The sequence below is a fragment of the Ceratotherium simum genome, chromosome 17 (genome assembly GCF_057802395.1).
Source record: "Ceratotherium simum simum isolate JZ-2026a chromosome 17, ASM5780239v1, whole genome shotgun sequence".
In the NCBI taxonomy this organism is placed as follows: domain Eukaryota; kingdom Metazoa; phylum Chordata; class Mammalia; order Perissodactyla; family Rhinocerotidae; genus Ceratotherium; species Ceratotherium simum.
The window spans coordinates 49,618,548-49,636,977 of NC_141916.1; the positions used below are offsets into that span (position 1 = coordinate 49,618,548).

The window sequence follows — 18,430 nt, forward strand, 5'->3', positions numbered from 1 at the left end:
TGGTAGTTCTATGTTTAATTTTTTGAGGAATCTCCATAACTGTTTTCCATAGTGGCTCTACCAATTTACATTCCCACTAGCAGTGTATGAGGGTTCCCTTTTCTCCGCATCCTCTCCACACTTGTTATTTCTTGTCTTTGTAATGGCCATTCTGATGGGTGTGAGGTGATATCTCATTATGGTTTTGATTTGCATTTCCCTAATAAGTGATGTTAAGCATCTTTGTATGTGCCTGTTGGCCATCTGTATATCATCTTTGGAAAAATGTCTGTTTATATCCTTTGCCCATTTTTTAATCAAGTTGTTTGTTTTTTTGTTGTTGAGTTCTATGAGTTCTTTCTATATTTTGGATATTAACTCCTTACTGGATATGTGATTTGCAAATATCTTCTCCCAGTTGGTAGGTTGTCTTTTTGTTTTGTTGATGGTTTCCTTTGCTGTGCAGAAGTTTTTTAGTTTGATGTAGTCTCATTTGTTTATTTTTTCTTTTGTTTCCCTTGCCTGAGGAGACGTTCAGAAAGATACCGCTAAGACCAATCCCATCCTAGTTCTGATTCCCTCAAGGCAATCAGTTAGCATATTTTTAAAAAATATCTATTTCAGTTATTTTCTGTGCGTGAATGTGTGTGTGTATGTGTGATTGACAACCTGATGCAATTCAGGGAGAGGGAAGGAGTTTTAATTGTGGTTACCCTACAACTTAACAATCCTTAGATATATCTGTTTAAAATTCTGTGGGTAACTTTACTGCCCAGCTGGTCCTCCTTTCTAACTTTCCCCTCTGTTCCTGCTCATTTTAAAGCAATTTTATTATGGAGTATTTCAAACATACTTTTATATGTGTTTTTAGAAATGTACCCTATACTTTTTGGCACTGAGATTTTCTTCACCTAATATCTTTACTGTTCTTCCATTATCAGTGTGTGTAGAGTCCTCTCATCTTTTGTACTGGCTGTGTAACATTCCATTATATAGCCATCCACAATTTTGTCCATTCTCTGTTATTGGATATTGAGAGTTTTTTAAAATTGCAATTATGAACACTTTATCTCGTATAATTCCAACACCTTTACCTCCAAATACTAAGAATCTGTTTCAGGGTTATAGCTGTTCTGTTTCTAGAGGAAAATAATGTAATGATGAATGTGAAGAGTTGGGAGAAAAATCTTAACTTTGGTAGTGGGTATAAGTACAACTCTAAAACACCCTGGTTGAAGGTATGGAAGAATACAAATTGGATGTGATGTGAGGATGGGCCTGAAATAAGTTCTTTTACAGCGGAGAATCAGGGTCTTGAACTGCTTTATCAAGGGACAGGCTGTCTGGGTGGAGCACAGCCAGAGATTAATTAGAAGACAGTCATAAAGTGATTACACATTAGGTGTGATTGGTATTAATTTGAAGCTCAGGAGTTTTGCATATTTTATAGCACAACACCTATTGAGAAAGTAGCCCCACACAACTCAAAGTATTTGAGTGCCTACTATGTGCCAAGAGTGATGCTGGGTGCTTTCATATCACAAATATCTCAATTGCAACATATTTGCATTTATTGCAAAGATGAAATTTTTGAAAGTACTTTTGCCCTTAGCAGTGTGGAGAAATAGACTAATACCTTGAGACTTTAAAGTAATAAAGTTCTTTAAATCTTAGAGCCAAAACTTGGTTTCCGCTGAAGAGAGGAAAAAATAATCTTAATGGCTTGACTTCAGAGGAATAATTTTGTATATTATGGCATGAATATCTTATTTAATAGGAAAAGCCTAGAAAGGAACCAGGTGCTGATATAAATCTTTGAGAATTAGGTGACCTTATCAGTGGTCATGGTAAGACTTCATCAGCTCTGTGATTTTTCTCAGGGTGAAAGCATTTCATTGTATCTGATGAGCTAGCTCCAGAATCACCCAGATTTTCAGAATGGGGATGGGAGGCTATAATGGAACTGAAATCCACACTGGTAACATGACACACGGAGTTCAGCTTGCGGATCCCTGCCTACACCTCTAGGTAGGGCAGTATTCTATTAAAAAGGGGTATAGAGTGGAGGCATGTGAGAAAAGAGACGAGAAATCACTACAGAGTCACCTTTCCATTTGATCTGTTTAATTCATGGAGGATTTCACATGTGGGGTTCTAGGTGACTGGTGTCTCTATTACATGAACATGGCACCACTGGTAAAGGTCCCTCTCACCGTTTGGGAATAGTGTTTGTGTGTGGGTGTGTGTGTTTTATTACTTTAATAAATCCCTAAACTATTTTCCAGAATGGATGTTAAAGGCTGAATTGTGTCGCTTTCAAATTCTTGTGTTGAAGTGCTAACCCTCCAGTACCTCAGAATGTAGCCGTATTTGAAGACAGGTCTTTAAAGAGGTAATTAAGTTAAAATGAGGCCGTGTGGAAAGACAGAAAGAGGGCTGCTGTCTGCAACCCAAGAGAGGCCTTAGAGAAACCAACACGGCTGATACCTTGACCTTGGACTTCCAGCTCCAGAACCACGAGAAAGTGAAGTTTTGTTGTTGAAGCCACCCAGTCGGTAGTATTTGATTATGGCAGCCCTAGCAAACTAATACGGTACCATCTGTACCGTTTTACATTCACAGCAGCAATGTGTGAGAGTTCCAATTTCTCAACATCCTTGTCAGCATTTGGTATTATCACTGCTTACATTTTAGCTCTTCTATAATATGAGTATGGTGATATTTAATTGTGGTTTTAATTTATATTTCCCTAATGGCTAATGACGCTGAATATATTTTCATGTGCTTATTTCCTCTGTATATGTCCTCTCTGGTGAAATATTTGTTCATGACATAAATTTTTTGATTGGACTGTTTTTTTGGTTGTTTTTCACTTTTTGAATTTTGAGAGTTCTTTATGTGATCTAGACATGAGTCCTTTGTCAATAAGTGATTTGCAGATATTTTTCTCCCAGTTTGTGGCTTGTCTTTTCATCCTCAAGTCTTTTGTAGAGCAAATTTTTTTTTAACTTTTATGTCCAATTTATTGATTTGTTTTTTTCCTTTGTGAATTGTGCTTTTGTTGTCATGTCTAAGAACTCTCTACTTTGCCTAGGTCTTAAAGATTTTCTTCTCTGTTTTCCTCTGAGATAATTTTTGTATAAGATGTGAGGTTTAGGTTGTTCATTTTTTTGCCTGTGGATGTCCAATTATCCCAGCACCATTTCTTGAAAAGACTCCTTACTTAGTTGCATTGTTTTTATAACCTTGCTAAAATCTAGTTGGCCATACTCATGTGGATCTATTTCTGGGCTCTCTATTCTGTTCCATTGGTCTAGTTTGTCTATCCCTCCACCAATAACACATTGTCTTGATTACCACAAATCTTAAAATCAGGTAGAGTGGTTCCTCCCACTTTATTCTTTTTGAAAATATTTTTTAACTATTCTAGTTCTTTTGCCTTTCCGTGTGCATTTTGGAATAAGTTTGTCTATTCTACAAAAAATCGTGCTGGGATTTTGATAGGAAATGTGTTAATTCCATAGATCAATTTGGAGAGAATTGACATTTTGAGTCTTCACAGCCATGAATGCAGTATGTTGCTCCATTTATTCAGATCTTTGATTTCTTTCATCAGCATTTTAGTTTTCAGCATAGAAATCCTGTACATATTTCATTAGATTTATAACAAAGTATTTCATTTTGTTTTTAGTTATTGCAAATGGTATTATGTTTTTAATATCAGCTTCTACTTGCTCATTACTAGTATATAGAAATACAGTTGATTTTTGTATGTTCGCCTTGTAGCCTACAAATTTACTGAACTCACTTATCAATTCTAGGAATTTTTTTGTTTTGATAGATTCTTCAGGATTTTCTCTGTAGTTAGAAAATAAGATTTTAATCCTGTTATCTGCAAATAGGGACAGTTTTATTTCTTCCTTTCCAATCTGTATGCCTTTTATTTCCTTTTCTTATTTTGCTGGCTGGCTAGGACTTCCAGAACTATATTGGCTAGGAATGATTAGTGAATATTCTTGCCTTGTTCCCAATATTAGGAGGAAAGCATTCAGTCTTTCATCACTAAATATGGTAGCTGTAGGTTTTTTTAAGATGCTCTTTACCAATTTGAGGGAGATATCTCTATTTCTATTTTGCTGGGAGTTTTTGTCTTGAATGGGTGTTGAATTTTGACAGATGCTTTTTATGTATCAGTTGATATGATCATATGATTTTTCCTCTCTCTTTAGCCTGTTAATATGGTGGATTACAATGATTGCTTTTCAAATACTGAACCAGCCTAGCATCCCTGGAATAAATGCACTTGGTCATTGCTGTGGTCGCTGCCCTCCCCGCCCCCCCTGCAAAATTCATATATTGAAATTCTATTGCCAATGTGATGGTATTAGGAGGTGGGACCTTTGGGACATGTACAGATCATGAGGTAGAGCCCTCATTAATGGGATTAGTGATCTTATAGAAGAGGCCTAATAGAGATTCCTAGCCCTCTACCATGTGAGGACACAGTGAGAAGGTGCCCCCTATGAACCAGGAAGAGAGACTTTACTAGAACTCCACCATGCTAGTGCCTTAATCTTGGACTGTCAGCCTCCAGAACTGTGGGAAATAAAGTTCTCCTGTTACAAGCTACCAGTCTGTGGTATTTTGTTATAGCATCCCAAACAGACTAAAATACTCATGCTGTAAAATTTTTCAAATACGTTATTAGATTTAGTTTGCTAATATTTCGTTGAAGATTGTTACATCTCTGTGCATGAGGGATGTATTTTACTTTTTTTTGTACTTTTTTTTTGTAGTTTTGATATCAGGGTAATACTGGCCTCATAAAATGAGCTGGGAAGTATTCCTCTTTTATGTAAGAAATAATGAGAATTGGTGTTAATTTTTCTTTAAATGTTTGGTAGAATTCTTCTGTAAAACCATCTGAGCCTAGAGATTTCCTTTTTGAGAATTTTTAATCAATAAATTTAATTTAATAGTTACAGGGCTGTTCAAATTATTTCATATTGGATGAGTTAGTTGTTTGTGTTTTTTGGGAAATTGGTCCATTTCATCTAAGTCATCAAATGTATGAGTGAAGAGTTATTCAGTTCTTTCTTTATTTTTCTTTTTTGTCTGCAGGAAAAGGTAGTGATGTCTCTATTTTATTTCTGATATTCTCAATTTGGTCTTTTCTCTTTTTTTCTTTGTTAGTGTTACCAGAGGTTTTTGACTTTATTGATCTTTTCAAAGAACCAGCTTTTTGTTTCATTGATTTTTCTCTGGTTTTCTGTTTTTTATTTCATTGATTTCTGCTCTTTATTATTTCCTTCCTCTTGCTTTAGGTTTATTTTGCTCTTCTTTTTCTGGTTTCTTAAAATGGGAGCTTAGATTATTGATTTGAGACTTTTCTCCCATTCTACTATAAGCATTTAATGCTATAAATTTCCCTCCCAGCACTGCTGTACCTGTACCCCACATATTTCAAATGTATTTACATTTTCATATAGTTTAATATATTTTTTAATTTCTCTTGAGACTTTCTCATTGTCTCATTTATAAGTGTGGGTTTAATTTCCACGTGTTTGGTGATTTTCCTGTTATCTTTCCAATATTAATTTCTAATTTTATTCCATTCTAGTCAGAGAACACAATGTATGATTTTAATTCTTTAAAATTTGTTGAGTATTATTTTGGTTTATGGCCCAGGATACGGTCTATCTTAGTGACTGTTCCATGGGATCTTAAAAATAATGCTGCTGCTGTTGTGTGGAGTGTTCCATAAATGTCAAGTAGATCCTGTTGATTGATGGTGCTCTTAAGTTCTTCTATATTCTTGCACCAATAGACCTTCTAAGAATGTAGGTCCCGTGGTTTATGCTTCATGAACATGATACTGCTGAGTTTTGGGGGAGACCAAAGAAATCTTCAAGGTCATATACTGATTGAGTTTGTCAAAAGATCTAATTTGAGCCAGATTGTGTGAAGAAAGGGCAAGATCTTAGCACCTCCCTCAATTTGAAACTTGCGTTGTGGACTTGTGCAGACCTAACCTAAACCTATCTTAACTCCTTCAAAAGTTTAAGAAACTAGGTGGGGCAAAATGACAAAAAATTTGTGGAAAAAAAGTAAAGAAATATATCATTAACTTAGGAACGTTTTATCTTTAAAGTTTCTTGCATAAATTAAAAAAAAAAAAACATGAAGTACCAACGTTTTTATTATTGTTTTAAACCTTCGCAGCAGTCCTGGCTGGTAGCTTTTGTTGCCATTTAGGAATTGAGAAAGTTGTGGATCCAGCTCACACAGATTCATTATGAGGCTCAAACTCACAGAAATGAAGGCTACAGAGAGAACAAGCCATGGAATCAGAAGATCTAGGTTCAAGCCCAAAGCTCTCACAATCTTTAACCTCAAGCTGTTCACGCAACATCCTGGTTTCAATGTCTTTGAAAGGAAAGGAGTTGTATGTATCAGTGGTTTCAACTTGGGGTCAGGGTGACGTCATTTCAGAAATATCCCCAACCCTCAACTCTAATGTGCCCTTATCTTTTTGTGTGTGACTCTATGAAGGTCACACGTAAGGATGGCACCAGAGAATAATATTTTGCTGGCTGAGATTTGTAATCGATATCTGTACATAATTGTAGGGCAAAGGTTTGTGGAGACAACAGACAACATGTAGTGTGCCACTGTGTGGGTAACAACAACATTGTGTGGTAAGTACAACTAACTGAAACAGGTAAGGGAGAAGCTGAACGAGAATCAGACACTTTGCTCTCTGCTTGCTTACTGTCTGTTTGGAAAAGTCTGTTTAAACTGTGATACTAGACCCTTTTTGACAAGTCTGGTTTAAGATAACCCCGAAGTTGTTGAAAGTGAAATGTACAAGTAATGGTTAAGAATTACTTAAGTCATTTCCTTAACAGACTTTGAACCTCTCAGGCCTTTTCCTCCCACTGTTCCTCAGCTTAGTCCTTCTCCTCTTCTTCCCTCTTAGACATTCACTTTAAGGTTAAAATATTGCTGGTGCCATGTGAAATTGTTAATCATTTCCATCATCTCCAATAAGCAGCGATTGATGGATATTGAGATAGCTGTTCTTAATTATATCAACATCACCTTCCTTTACAGATATGACTGCAGTTGGAAGGTTTTACATAAACCCCAGGAAGAGTTTCTCAATGCTTTTAATTTGCACTTCCCAATCTCATTAATCACAATGGCCCAGCATGTGTACTTGTAATTTAGCGTGGTCAGAGGGTTTGTGGGGTTTTTCTTCCTACCACAACTCTCAGGGATAAATTCCCCAACGTGAATAAGGAAACAGGAGAAGACTCAGTTGTATAGTTTTTCTCCCGATGCTATGCTAGTGATTCCAAGTAAAGTTATTTAAATGTCAGGTAATATAGTTACCACTGAGAGCAGTCTTCTCTCTATTCTTTTAATCATTCATTCTAATTAAAAAATCAATTTAAATCAATTTTAAAAAGTGAGTACACACCCCTGATACATGCATATTTTTAATACATAAACTCCGTGTATGTATATATGAGTATGCACTCATAGCATATGTTATAAAACATAAAAAAGAAATTAAAGATGAAATATTTTGCAGAAAATGTTTACTAACGTAACAAACTTCTTACTAAGATATTTTAATAATTATCAGTAAGATGATTTAAAATGTTTCATTATTTGTAAAAGTATTGGCTTAATATTTTGTGATATGTGATTTGAAAATATGTTTCTCTGTTCAGTTTAATTTGATAGTTGATTTCAATGCTGTAATAAGTGAAAGAAAAATATGAGTCCAAATGGAAGAAAAGAATTTTGCCTCTACCAGGATATGTATATTTCAATTCCATCTACCAATTATTTAAGTGATTTGTTGAAATTTGTATAGAAAATTTCCATCTGCCTGGTATCAAAACAGTTTATGTAAACTAGTTAGAAATTGTTACATAGCAATTGCTTTCAAAATAAATGGAAACTAATCATTCACATAATTTTTAAAAAGGTTAGAAAATTCTTTTAAGTTTTATAAATATTTAAATATGAGAGAATTTATAGGTGAGAAATTTATCATTTCACTGCCAAAACCCTAGATAATGAATTGTAACATTTCCAAAAACCCATTTTCAAGCCCCATAGCAAGAATTCTTTTCATTCAAAAAAGTTCCATTTTACATCATTTTTACCTTGAAGGTATTCAATTTTTCCAAAGCTACCTATTAGTAGCATGCTCCTGCCAGTCACTTATCAGAGAAGAGATAGCAAATTCAGGAGACCTGCCTTTATATAAAAGGAAAATAAATAATATTTTAAATATGATGACTTGTTTAAGTATTTTAACAGATGATAAACAGTAAGTCTCTAGGACAAACAATTTTAGTTATTACTCTCCTTCTCATTCCAAGGTATTGCTAAGATTATACTATTTAGTTGTTTTGTTTTTATAAAATAAACCACATTGATATCATCATAGATTGCATTATGTTAAACATGCATGAACAAATGCATCTTGCGAATTATCAACCCCTTTATTTCAAGTAATTGCCCTTCTTTCCACAGGATACCTCGTCTCCCAAACATGATACAGATCCTCTGACATATAGACTCAGAATGTGCCATCGTCACATCGTGCCTCTTTTTTTTTTTTTGTTAATTTTTTGTTTATTGCAGTAACATTGGTTTATAACATTGTAAAAATTTCAGGTGTACATCATTGTACTTCTATTTCTGCATAGATTACATCATGTTCACCACCAAAATACTAATTACAACCCATCACCACACACATGTACCGAATTATCCCTTTCACCCTCCTCCCACCCCTCTTCCCCTCTGGTAACCACCAGTCCAATCTCTGTCCCTCTGTGTTTGTTTATTGTTGTTATTATCTACTACTTAATGAAGGAAATCATACGGTATTTGACCTTCTCCCTCTGACTTCTTTCACTTTGCATTATACCCTCAATGTCCATCCATGTTGTCACAAATGGCTGGATTTCATCGTTTCTTATGGCTGAGTAGTATTCCATTGTCCATTGTGTATATATACCACAGTTTTTTTATCCATTCGTCCCTTGATGGGCACTTAGGTTGCTTCCAAGTCTTGGCTATTGTGAATAACGCTGCAATGAACACAGGGGTGCATGTACCTTTACAAATTGGTGTTTTCAAGTTCGTGCCTCTTTTATATGAAAATTTAGTGAATTTTAATGAAAACTTACTTTCACATATTTCAAGATAAAAATATAAGCAAATCTTTGCATTTTCCTCCCAATTTACATATATATCACTAATGTAACCTAAGTACCAAGCATTGTAAATACATTATCTTTGACTTTTACTGCAAGACATACTACTTCTCTTTTGTTGTGGTTATATGAAGCCAAGTTGGCTCCGACTCCTGGCGACCCCTATGAATGAGTGATGTCCTCAATGTCCTGTCCTCAGCAGCCCTACTCAGCTCCTGTTGACTCAGGCCTATGGCTTCCTTTATTGAGTCAATCCATTTCATATTTGATCTTCCTCTTTTCCTGCTGCCTTCTACTTTTCCAAGCATTATTGTCTTTTCTAAAGACTCCTGCCTTCTCATGTGTCCAAAGTAGGACAGCCTCAGTTTTATCCAGTGATAATTCAAGCTTTATTTGCTCTAGGAACCACTTGTTCGTCTTTCTGGCAGTGGAGTATCTACAGAGCTCTCCTCCAACACCAAATTTCAAATGAATCCATTTTCTCCTGTCAGTGCTCTTCACTGCCCAGCTTTTGCACCCGTACATAGTAATTGGGAAGACGAGAGAGTAGACAATCTTGGCCTTGGTCTCTAATGACACTTCCTTACACTTGATGATCGTTCCTAATTCTTTCATTTCTCCCCTTCCAAGTCTGTCATCTCTTGATTTCTTGGCTGCAGTCTTCATTTAAATTGATAACTGAACCGAAGTAAACAAAATATTAACAATTTCATTGTCTTCATTGTCTACGTTAAAGTTGTGTGGTTCTTCTGTAGTCATGAGTTTTGTCTTCTTGATGTTCAAATGCAGTCCTGCTTTGGCACTTTCTTCTTTCACTTTCGTCAGAAGTCCTTTAAGTCATTGCTGCTTTCAGCCAGTGAGGTGGTACCATCAACTTCTTTTTTACTGATGTGGAAAATAGTGGCTCTAAAAAATTAATATGCCTGCATTCTTCAAGCTAATTAATTCTAGCTACTTTAACAAACAATCTTAAATTTCGGTGGCTTAAAATAATACATTTTTTTTTCTTGTGGACGTGTTTGGTTGGGTGGTTCCCCTGGCAGTTTTCCTCCCAGTGGCTAGAGAGGAATAAAGTTTCCTTCCATGCTGTGGCTCTGTCATCTTTAACACATGGCTTCAGCTTCTCGTGCTGTCACCCAGCCAGTAGATGGCGATATGAGAGGGCAAGTCTGCTTCAGACCAGAAGTGACACATCACTAATGCTCATGATCCGTGGGTGGGAGCTAATTACATGACTGCACTTAGATTTAAGAGGGCTAAGAAAGTAGTTTAATTGTGCCTAGAGAGAAGAAATAGGTTAGATGAGCAGAACCTACCACAGTCTCTGCCATAATTCCAAAGCATGAACTGTTAAGAGGTGAATCTGGGTTTCAATCATGGTCTGTCTGACTATAATATCTATACTTTTCCTTTATGCTACATTGTAGTGCAAGGCAAAAGGAAGCACCTACAAAAAGGCTCGCTGGCTCTTCATGATGCACTTTGCAGGGGCATAGCCATGACAGAAACAGGATCCTCCACTTTGCTCATTCATAAAATTTACTATTTATTAGTTCACCAAGGGTTGTTTAATGCTAAGTTTACAAATGTGATTGGTTAGAAATGATATTTTAATAATCTAAACTTGAAAATTCCCTGAGTTTATTGATATTTTTCTCCTCCCTATTCTAGAATGATTTAAGATGACTTACAATACGTGTGACACAAAAAAGATAAAATAAGTGAAAAATCAATAAGAGAATGTGGTAAAAGGCAAATAAAGTAAAAACTGAAATAGAACACAATATGTTAGCCATGAAATCCTATACATAGTAGAGTGAGCAATGAATTTGGTTCTGAGATCTGTAGCAAGTTTGGTTCTAAGGGGGAAATATAGCTATAAGGTGCATTGCACCTATAAGAAGAATCAAACAATTTGCTTCAAAAACATGTACAACTGCACCTCATACTTAAACCAGAAGGAAATATAACCCATGGATCATTGATTCATTTGTTCATCTATTTCACAAATATTTATTGAGTGACTACTGTATTCCCGATACTGTTTTAGGTTCCAGAAACACATCTGCGGACAAAACAAAATCCTGTCCTTATGTGGTTAAGGAAGAGAGACGATAAATTAACAAGTAATTTTTCAGTATGTTTGGGGCTGACAAGTCCTAACAGGAAAAAAACAGTAACGGTGACAGATGCGCTGAGATGCAGTGGGTGGAGTGGTAAGGAAAGGCTTCACTGCTAAAATGACATTTGAGCAGAGAACTGAAGAAGTGAGGGGTTAGCTGCGCAAAAATCTGGAGTGTTCCAGGAGCAGTAAATGGCAAGGGCACTGGCCTGGGAACATGTTAAGAGTTTTTGAAAGACACTAAGAAGCCAGGGAGATGTGGTCAGAGAGGTCCTGGGGATCTTGTGTGATGTAATAATAACAACACAACGCGTTCGCCTCATCTGATAAAGGCATATTTTCCCCTGGGTGATGCTGAATGCAGTTGACAAATTTCACTCTTTTGTTTTTCTTTTTCTGGACTCCGTTTAGACCACCGCATTGTTGTAACATAAATGAGTCCTTAATGGGATTTGGGTTTCCTAATCGCAATGCATTTCTTAATCACTTGTTAGAGAATTGACTTATATATATATATATATTTTATATTTGTATTTATAGAATATATAGACTATATATAGAGAGACTTTAGTTATATATATTTTTTAAAGTTGATTTTTACTAGCAAGTTTTAGAAATTTGGATACAAATATGTATTTAATAAAGCATTTAATTTGGAAAGAGAAGACCTTGATACAAGTCTTGACCCTGCAGCCTACTTTCTGTGTAGGACAAGCCACATGGACAAGCCACAACCACTGAGTCTCAATTTCCCCATAGTACAATAAAAAATACAGGTTCTTCACACTATCTGTCCTTTCTGCCTCATAAAGCTGTTACAGGGATCAAACAAGATGATGAGTCTGAAAGTATTTTAAGATTTCAGCTTAAGACCATTACTTTTTCTGATCTTCCCATATTTGACAAACCTGTTCCAGGCTCCTTGATAGGGTCTAGATATAGTGATTAATTGTGGTCTCTGCCCTCGGGGAGAGCATAGCCTAATAGAAGAAACAGACAAACTGTTATGAATGAGAACCACTCTGGGTGCTGAGAAGACAGAGAAGGATAGTCCGTGTAGGAGAGGATTAGAAGTAAAGGTCAAGAAACACTTCTCAGAGGTGAGCTGAATCCTAGAGAACCAAGAGGAGTTATTAGGGAAGTTAGAAGGGGAAGGACATTACAGGCACAGAGAACAGAGTATGCAAATGATTGTGGGGTGAGAGAACTTAGTTCTTCTTGTTTATTTTTCGTTGTTATTGTTATAGAGAATACGAATGGTATGACTGGAAGATACTGAGAAGTAGAAAGAAATAAAGTATTTATGGAGATGTACAATCATTAAGAGATTTCATTCTGCAATAATTTAGATTTTAAATGGGAGAGGTATTACCTGGTAAGACTTGCTTGTTAGAGAGATCGTTCTGGCAGCAATCTGAAAGATTAGAGGGAGAGTGAGACTGAGGAATGGAGGCCTGTTAGAAGACTCCTACAGAAATTCAGGCAGAAAATAGGGGGTGAACTCAGACAATGGCAAAGAGGAAAGAGGGATGATAAAGAGAGATTTAGAAGGTAGAAGGACTGTACTGGATGCCATTCGATGGGGTGGAATGGGATGAAAAGGGTGGTAAGCATCAAGGCAGCATTTCCCAGCTTTCTGATTTGTACAGTTAAGTGGATGTGGTACACTTAAGTTGAAGCTTATAGCCCCTTAGGAAGACAGGTAGCCTTTTGGAAAATCGTATTCAAAGAGTGTTTATCAACTCATATCAATCTTTAGAGAATTATTTAATAGCATATATTAAAACTGTTCTTTTTACTGTAATCAATGAGATAGGAATATATTTTTTTAAAGGCTTTTTTTTTTTTAAGTCAACTAGTAGTTGACCATATCTCAATAACATAGCCAGAAAGGTGTATGTTGAAGTTTTGATTCAGAATTATTTTTAATGTTTTGCCTGAAGGGGACTGAAATAAACAAGATAAAAATTTTAAAAGTTAGGTGTACAACCCACTATAGATTGCATAAGTATGGGTTAATAGAAACCTAGGTTATAATTATTAATAGTATCAGATAATAATAGGGCAATTAACATTTATGTAGTGCTTTTGATCTTTAAGAAGTATTTTCAAGCATATTTTCTTATTTGAACTACTTAACAATTCTACGAGGTAGATATTTTTCATCTTCATTTTACAAATAAATAAATTGTGGGTTAGAGAGGTTAATTTTTTACTTAATATGAGGAAAAATTTTGCAACAGTCAGAGCTGTTATGAATGGAATGAGCTGCCTGGTAGCAGGTCCTCAGTACTGAGAAAGTTTAGACAGAGCTGGAGACGTTCTGCTGTGGGAAATGGCTCCAGCAGGCAAGAATTTGGAGCAGATGAGTTTTCTGTGTTCAAGGACTAGAGAATCACGTGATGTGAAACTTGACGAGGACCTGGAGCTAATCTACTCCACCCTCTTCATCTTACCAGTGAGAAGACTGAGGCCCAGGAAGGTTGACCTGCAAGCTGGTGGAAGCTACGGAACCTAGCTGCAGGCCACTATCTCTCAACCACACTGAACGAGTCTATGAGAATCGTGGGGAAGGGAGGAAAAGGGGAGGCAAGAAATGAGGGGAGCATGCGGTTGGCATAAGGTCTCAAATCATCATATTTCTCCCCATGGGGAGTATGAATGTTCTTTACCAGAGTAAAAGTAATTGGCAAGTGAGATACTTCTTGTATGGTCAACAGCGTTTATCGACCTCTTGCTATTTGCAGGAAACAGGTAACACAAAGAGGTATGGGATATGGACCTTATTCTAAAAGCTCTTCCAAGCAATGTGTGGTAGGGAGAATAATGCCCCCTCCAAAGAGTCCACACCCCAATCATCAGACCTGTGACTATGTTACTTAATGTGGCAGAAGGGACTTTACAGATGTGACTAAGGTTATGGGGCTTTAGATAGGAAATTATCCTGTGCACCCAATCTAATAATCACATGAATCCTTAAAAGCAGAGAAACTTTGGGGCTGGCCCGGTGGTGTAGTGGTTAAGCTCGCGTGCTCCGCTTTGGTGGCCCAGGGTTCGCAGGTTTGGATCCCAGGCGCAGACCTATGCACCACTCATCAAGCCATGCTATGGTGGCATCTCATATACAAAATGGAGGAAGATGGGCATGGACGTTAGCTCAGGGCTAATCTTCCTCACCAAAAAAGAAAAAAAAAAAGCAGAGAAACTTTCCCAGCTGTGGTCAGAGACAGAGAGAGATGTGACAATGGAAAAGGGGTCAGAGAAATATACATGTGATATGAGCAGGACTAGACTGGCCGTTGCTGGCTTTGCAGATGGGGAAAGGTGTCCATGAACCAAGAAATATAGGAGGTCTCTAGAAGCTGGAAAAGGCAAGGAAACCAGATTCTACCCAACAACCTCTGGAAAGGAACACAGCCCTACCAACACCTTGATTCTAGCCCAGAGAGACCAGTGTTGGACTTCTGGCCTCAGAACTGTATGATAATTTTGTATTGTTCAAGCCACCAAGTTTGTGGCAATCTGTTACATCAGCAACAGAAAACCAATACACAATGTAAAAAGAAACAATGTACACATGGAAAGTTAAATACTCGTAATCAGCGTTCCCTAGGACTCAACCACCTGGGGTAAACATGAGGTCATACTGATGGTGTTAGCCCACGCTCTTTAGTCTCTGCCTTTAGTTGGTTGCAGAATCTCTGGTTTATCTTAAAAACTCTTTCCTCAGCTGTCCCTGGGAGTCCTCAAGGCAGTGGACTACCTCATACATTTTCACCAACCCAAACCCCTGCTCCTACATAGAGTCTACCATTTTCCTTCTCTGGCTTAGATTCTCTCCGCTGATGTGTACTGTTCACTCTATGCCTGAGGAGCCCCGTGGCGGTGCTGGGCATTGCTGCAGCAACTCGACTGCTGACTCGATTTATATCTTCCATCCAAGTTGCTGTTTCCCTGTGCCATGCAAGCCTCCCCGGGTCCTGTGGAGCTTCCTTCCACTGATGGTCCCTGCTGCCCTCCTAGGGTGAAGCTGGGCTGCGTTTTCAGATAAAGTTGGAAGAAATCTGTCTGCCTTACTTTTGTGTTAAATTCCTCTGAAACAGTTCCAAAGCAATGTTACCCAAGGTCTAATATAGTTCTGTTTCTTTGGTTTTTTTTTTTTTTGTGAAATCACTCTACCAGTTGTACTTATAGTCTCCTTTTCCTAGGACTCAGTTATAAGTCGTGACACCTCAGCCAAAAGACCCTAAGAGACAGACACAATACTGAACACCAAGCTGTTCTTGTTATTAGGCAAAGCCTTCATGCCCTGACTCTCTTTTTCCTCATAATGAATAACTTCCCAGGGATTTCTCCATGCCTCATGTACATAGATTCTAGGAGCATACACCCCACCAGACTTCAAGCTGGGATTCCTCCTTACCATTGTAGAATCATACAAGAGAGAATACATTAAATAACATGTGAATGGATGGCTGTTATAGCATTTAGAGGAGAGCAAGATCTGGAGAAGTTTTGTGCAGAGTAAACTGCAGAATGAAGAGATCCCCAGTGTATATTTCAGTGTGACTTCCTACTGTTCAGCACTTAACATGGGCAGAGCAGATAAGGGGCATTCAATAACTGCTTATTGAATTAATAGCAAGGCAGAAATAACCATCTGGCAGGGATGGTGAGACTGAAGCATTGCTGAAAATGAGTCAGAGGTCTAGAAATTTGAGACAGAGGTAATAGTTGAAATGATAAGAGAATGAGCACTTGGAGAGAGAAGAGACATTTAGCCACCTATTCATGAGTATATGTGTAGGACCTCCTGTTTATGCCTTCTAACTAGCACTCTACCTAGCATGTACTTAGGTGTTTCTGTGTCTGAGCATTGCTATTTCCAGTGTTTTCTCTAGCTCAGAAATTTTAAAAATTCATCATTTATTTGAATTGCTCAATAATATTGGAAAATAAATTTTTGCCTCTCCTTCTTCGTTATATTTTGTTTTTTTAAAAATTCCTAGGTCATAGAGATGATAATTTCTATCACTATAACGGCTCCTTGACAATAACTAGATTTTTAAACAAAATTCTGTGTGTCAGAACATGGTGCTGCAGGAATTACAAAAATGAGCAAGCCAGTCTCTGCCCTCAAGGAGATTACGGTGCTGGGGGAAGCAGAGTAGGAGATTATATAATATGAAGTTCAGATCAGTTTATTTGGCTTTTATTAATCAATTATGACATAAAGGATGGGAAGAACAATTGACTGAGACTTCATCCTTTTTTAAAAATTGAGGTAAAATTCATATAACATAAAATTAACCATTAGCCATTTTAAAATGTACAATTCAGAGGCATTTAGTTCATTGTATTTTAACAGAGCTCTGAAGGAAATCAAAATTTCAACAGAGAAGAGTCTAGAGAGCTGAAGCACCTCAGTCTCTAAATACTCCACATTACATTGCACCCAAATTCTTTTTGTTCGAATGGATGCCCATTTCTGCTTGGCATGCTATCAATGCTGAATAAACTGGTCACCTATTCAAGTTATCTATGACATATTTCTTTAATAGAACTTGTATTAGGTGTTACTATCTAATTTGGAATTCTTCCAAATTAGATTTGTATTTTCTTTATTGTTCCCTATGACTGTAAATTCCATGTGGACAGGTAACATAACTAGCTTGTTCACTGCTACATCCCTAGAGGAGAGCCCAGCACGTAACGGGTATTTAAAGAGCATATGCTATTGATTGATTACCTACTCCTGGGATTTTTATTTCTGCTTATTCCTTATAGGTTCCCTCATGTCATAGTAGCGGCCAATATCTTGTACACGCAGCAAAGGCTTGGGGTTACAAATGTCCCTGGAGGGGACTAATCAAGCAAAATGAGAAATCCCGACCATTTTGAGCACCAAAGAAGGCAGCTGCTACGGAGTCGGACACGAGGTGGCGCTGTTGCCCTTATTCATGAATTTCCCTTTTCACCTGGCCTGGCGTCTCCCTATACCTGACCATCTAGCAATCACTAGAGAAGGAAATGAGTAAGTAGATCAGCAACAAGTCCAGCTTTTACAGTTTCAGCAGAGGTTTCCTGCTGGCTGGTATGTGGCGAGTCCCGGAAACCTCAATGCCCGCAGAGTTCCCTTTGTGGGGAGCCCGCCCAAACTCCATCCTTTGCTGGCAGCCACGCCCCACAGTGGGAAGGAGGGACGGAAAAGCATTTCCTTGAGGCTGGCACACCTTCCCTACCCAAACCGGTCATTTCTTTCTTTCCTTCTTTTTTTTTTTTTTTTTTCCTGGCTGGACCAGTTCCATCTGAAACCCGAGTGACCCGAGGAGGGACACGGTAGTGAACGGGGATTTGGGGGTACGGAGCGTTGGGAGGGGGATAGCAGTGATGCGTCTAAGGGTGGATTTTTGACATTTGGCCAGAAAACGAGGGAGGAGGTTGGGAGTGAGACGGTTGCGAGCGGCTGTTGTATATTATGTGAACAAACAATAATCACCAGGTGTATTAGTCTGTGTTTCTTTGGAACCAGCATCTGGTGGGTTTTGGCTTCCACGTTTTTATGACAAGAGACTAGACCTGCCTCAGCAGTCTTCGCAGAGAGAAGAGCAGCAAGAAAGCCTAGTGGTGAGGGGCCTCTGTGTATTTCTGGGGAGGGAGCAATCAGGAGAGTAGAGATGGAAACAAGCAGGGCACAGGAATTACTTGTCACAGGGCTACCTAGTCGTTCAGATGTGTGGGCTCACTGCTCTCAGCTTCGTCATGTGTAAAGCATAAATAATAATGTAATTACCTCACAGGGTCGTTGTGATATTTAAATGAGATAATATCTGTAACCATGCTTAAAAACTGTACGTGTAATATGCTGTTCCTTGGTGACCTAATGTGTTTTCTTCTTAATCTGTCTTCTCTTTTTCTGTGTCTCTTTCCTTTCTCACTATCAATGCCTCAACCTCTACCCCATTTTGTCTCCTTTCTTTCCCTTTCATTTCTGTGATCGTGGCTGCCTTCCGTCACGAATCCTCTCTCCATCTGAGTTTTTCTTACATTTCAGACCAAGCTTTCTTGCCACTACTTAGAGTCATCA

At 37.7% G+C, this 18,430-nt stretch overlaps 1 protein-coding gene across 2 annotated transcripts in view; it reads left to right on the top strand.

Moving 5' to 3' along the window:
• The first annotated feature begins 17,611 nt into the window (after positions 1-17,611).
• The window catches only part of STYK1 (STY kinase 1), a 40,396-nt gene continuing 39,577 nt past the window's right edge, over positions 17,612-18,430 (top strand). Inside the window, exon 1 of one of the 2 annotated variants that reach the window (XM_087442746.1) lies at positions 17,612-17,682. The gene's annotated coding sequence lies outside the window, so the exon portion shown is untranslated. The remainder of the gene's footprint in view (positions 17,683-18,430) is intronic. The other variant, XM_087442748.1, reaches the window with a different exon arrangement.